Source organism: Acanthisitta chloris, unplaced genomic scaffold, assembly GCF_000695815.1.
Source record: "Acanthisitta chloris isolate BGI_N310 unplaced genomic scaffold, ASM69581v1 scaffold705, whole genome shotgun sequence".
NCBI classification, from domain to species: domain Eukaryota; kingdom Metazoa; phylum Chordata; class Aves; order Passeriformes; family Acanthisittidae; genus Acanthisitta; species Acanthisitta chloris.
This window is the reverse complement of record NW_008675196.1, coordinates 129,860-134,773: the sequence shown is the minus strand read 5'-3', so window position 1 is coordinate 134,773 and position 4,914 is coordinate 129,860.

Here is a 4,914-nt window from a genome sequence, read left to right as displayed (position 1 = left end):
GATCCACCCAATTATTTATAAATGAACACAAAATGAACACAATATATTTCTGACTTAAAGCAGTTAAGAGTATTTAAAAACTAAATGTTTTCTCTATACAATGATACAGTCTCTGTTTTCAAACAGTTTTCTGAAAAAGCCCTCTCAAATACTCTGATAATGCAAGCCTATTGTAATAAAGCTGTTGATTCTGGCTGGGCAAAACAATGCTTTAAAAAGGCTTTTATAACTGGTTTTATCACATGACTTTTAAAGAAGAGACAAAGATAAGCCAGATGATGTAGATGACCAAAAGGGAGAAATTAAAATGACAAAGTAAACAAAAAAAGCACCAAATCATCTGTCTAACTCATTACAATGTCTTTGCTGAAATGCTTAAATGACCTGTCAATAATAAAATTTTATTTTGAATTCTTTTTCAAGATGTATATTTGAGAAAAATAATGCAGTAGTACTGAATGGTATAGAACTGAACCTGTGCTTGGTACCAGGCAAGATGAAAGAATCTAATTCTTTATACTTTCCAATTGCCTTTTTGTTTTTACATTATTTATTAGGTTGAATAACCCTCTTAAAACCTGGAACGAGGCAGTGTTTCAATCACATAGCAACTTGTCTATTGAGAGGTCATTCTCACTAAATGTCAGCCTGTTCTTTCTTTTGTATTTATAGTAAATTTGGTGATTTACCTGGTGTGTCATTAAACAACTGGGTTTACAAAAAAGGCAGTGAACTGAAGAGACAATAAATGGTAGATGGAGGTAGAGGACAATTTGGAAAAACACTGCAATTTTCTCAATGCCAGCAGATCAAAACTACATATTTTATATACTTCATTACTGCAGTTTTTGCATACCTCAGATCACTAAGTCCCAAGAGCACCATGTCAAACAGAGAGGTGCTGCTTCCTTCAACTGGTATGTGGTTTATGAAGCACAGAGATACACCCCCAAACACACTGAAATTAGAAATGTCTTGAGGAGGGACTTGTCTCCTTGGGACACGTCTGCCTTTAGAAGACATCTCTCTCTGGGATTGTCACCCATGGCTCCCTTTGTTGTCAATCAGAGGGCAGGCACTTTTAGAGTATGAGTCCTTATGTCTGTGTAGATATCTACCTAAAGATGAGAGCAATTAGATCTCAGATGTGTACTGTTCTTCTAAAAACAACCATAAAAGGAAGGTAGGTGACTGCCTGAGATGTAGATACTCACATTGGAGACCTCTGGGGATTTGCATTACATCAAAAGTGACCTGTCTGGACACAGGAATGGGCTGGCACTCTGGGTTACCAAGTTCCACTCACACATTGCCTGAAGGATTGTCCTTCCTTTCCTAGCAAACAAACAAAAAGCCCCTAAATGTGTGAGAATTTGTGCTTTTGGGTCAATGCAGCACCATGGTTTTGAAACATAACTGCAATTCTGAGTGTCCAGAACGCAGAGACCTGACATTCACGGACTGCTCAGCATTACTCACGATACAACGAAAACTGAGTTGCAAAATTCCATTACCCACACTGGGGACATGACTAAGGATCACTTTTCTTAGAAATGCCAAGATCACATACAGTATTGAGTCACTTTTTTTAAAAAAGATGCATTTAGGTACATGAATTACGCTCAGCTCTTGGCATCTAATGGAGCATTCTTCCAAAAATAAGTGCCAAAATTCACATGATAACTAACAGAGAAAAGTAAGTGCCTTTGAGGACCTCCAGAGGGAAATCCAGTCTGCTGATATGAAGGAATATAAATTAGATGTCTGGTTCTCAACCTGTGTAAGTAGCTAATGTATCCCTTCATTGTGGTAATATACCCAGCAGACAGTAAAGAGCAATGATGCTGGCTCAGTTAAGTTGTCTCTGCATTTACATATAGTGCAACTAAACTACAGACTCTGTTGGGAGTCCTATCTACTCTTCAGTTGCTGCTGGACACGAATATGGATTTCCAATACATGCAGTATCTTAACCACACTATCACATGGATATCTCCTGTCCCCTCTCTGACGGCACTGCGTATCTGTGTGTGGGCAAGGGAATTCACACCCTAAGAGTGATTCATCTTGACTAAACTGAGATTTCTGCACAGTGGTGGTCTACATCAACACTAGTTATGTTCAGCTGTCTTTACAGTCCCTGAGCAAAACTGGCACTATGAGAGTGCAATTCATCAACCCATTTCAGAGGTCTACATAAGGGTGCAATAAATGGCACTCTACAAGTGTCCTTGCTGACCACTAAATATAAAGGGTAGGTTCTAAAGTTAATAGCCCAAATGTATATAATTTAAGGAAATTAATCCTATGCTAAGCTACTTATTCAATAGCAAATCAAAAATATAAACCCAACTTGCTTTCTTATAATTAATACCCTGGGTCAATCTGTCTTGACATTTTTCTCTATAAGAAAATTGTACATTAAAAAAATCAACAAAGTATAAGTGTGATTGAAATAATCCTCTGCCTTACTGGAGTCATTTTTCCCTACTTAGCGATAAGAAAACAGTTACAAATATGTTCCCATACTCCCACTTACTCCTTTTATATGCAATTGAAGTTTATTATTCTATTTTTTCTCCCTTTTATCTTTCAGCATATTTTTTCTTTATAAGTATTAGAAATTCTAGGGTGGTGGGAAGAAATGAATTTAAATGGCTGATCTGGAAGTTTTACCCAATTTCTCTGTTTGCCATTCTAAAGAACTTTTCTTGGTTGTTTTTTAATAATTTCTACTAAAAGATTTTAAATCTCTTTTGATTTAAATTTGTGAGAGATGTGCTCTCACAAATTTATCATTCTCCACCAAATATGATTATAGGCCTGTTTTGTTGTCACTCCTAAACAAGTGATTCCAAGAGCTTTTAAGTATAAAGGATGAGGAAATTACATTTAAACTGCAAAAGAAATATTAGCTTGCAGGTAAACTTAACATCACAGCTGCAGATTTGGTCAAAAGAGAGTTTCCATTTGAATCCTTTGGCACAGCACACAAGGGTTCTTGTGCTGTCCTTCACTGTCAGAATTTACAGGCTGCAGGCGAAGACTTCAACTAGTTAAAGATAGCTCTGGGTCTGTATTGTTCTTGTGTTGTCTCCCTAGCTCTTTAACAGGTTTACTTATTCAGCTCACAAAATACGCTTTAGCTACACAGAAATTTTTCTGATATATTAAGATGAGAAGGTTTGATATGCACCCTGTTGTCATGGTTTAACCCCAGCCACAACACATCCCACACAGCTGCTCACCCACTCCCCTACCAGCAGGATCAGGGAGAGAATCAGAAGGGTAAAAGCAAAAAAATTGTAGGTTGAGATAAAGACAGCTTAAGAGGGAAAGCAAAATGCGCACACATGAGCAAAGCAAAACAAGGAATTAATTCACTGCTTCCCATGGTCAGTGTTCAGCCATCTGCAGGAGAGCAGGGCCCCATCATACAAAATGGTTACTTGGGAATACAAATGCCATCACTCCAAATGTCCTCCTCATTGCTCCTTCTTCCCCTCACTTTACATACTGAGCACTATGTCATATGGTATGGAATATCCCTTTGGTCAGTTTGGGTCACCTGTCCAAACTGTGTCTCCTTCCAACCTCCGATGCACCCCTAGTCCCCTTGCCAGTGTGGCAGTATGAGGAGCAGAAAAGGTCTTGGCTCTGTGTAAGCTCTGCTCAGCAATAAAAAAAATCTCTATATTATCATCGCTGTGCTCAGCACAAATCCAAAACACAGCCTCATACTAGTCACTGTGAAGAAAATTAACTCTACCTTAGCCAAAACCAGCACACTAGTTCAACCTCAAAATAGATGGCTTTCTTCTCCTCCCACTATCCTCATGGGAAGATTGTTCCACAGTTGTACTGCTTTAAGACTACCTTCTTCTATATTCACTTTCAGTTTATTAAAGGATGACTGAACCCAGGTGTCTGGTACCACTGAATGAAATTAGTATCCTGTCAGTTATGTTTTTTGTCCATATTACCTGTGCTAATCTCAGTCAGCAGTAGTTACTGTCCCCGAGAAGACTTTTTCATGTCTGACACTTTATAGTAGTACTTCTCCAAATTAAACCAAAAACATCCTGATTTGCAAAAATTTTCATTTGTATATGTATTTGTTGTGTTTGAAATGAAATGCAATTTCTTTGAAAGTGGAAGTCCCAGGCTGCATTCAGCAGTGTTTCACTGCTCTATACCTATTATGATGCATACTAAGGCTGAGCCAGCGAATTTGCTTTGACCATGCCTGTGCTGTGTGTAAACACAGGTCTTTATGTGCTCAGAGTTAGCAAACTAGCAGTTTTCATGCATACTAAAGAAAGATTCACTTAAAGAGATAATGTTACAGAATAATGAGCTGTTCCCACAAACCATCTGTTCTTCTCCTATGCTAAAATAAAAGTCTGAATCCAATTCCTTTGTTTTTGATTAAAGGTTTCTCCGCAAATTATTGTTTCTGAACTTCAGAAACAGAGAATGTTTTTCCCTGGATTGGAAGAAAAATGTAATTCTTCCCTGTATACTGTTAATAAATGGATGTTAGTTATCTGTAGGTTGTTAACAGTTTTAGAACCCAAACCTCTGTATTTTTGCTGTAAAATGGTGAAAATTTATATTCACCCTGACAGAGAATTCAAGAGAAAGGGAGTAAGAAAATCCCAGGGTACAAGATCTGCCATTTGTGTAAAGCTTCAGCACTACCTACAAAAAGATGCTTCTCTGATTTAGGAAAGGAACATGTTTCTAAAAGGCCTTTTTTTTTGTGCCATACTTCGCAAGCTGTCTCAAAAAGCCTACCTAATTTTGTCATCTGGGAAATGCTCTGTACAAGCCTCAAAGTTCATAAAATGCAGGACCTAATCCTTCCTTGCTCTTCTGACTGGTATCTCTTTCTGCTCTCCTTCCTCATTCACA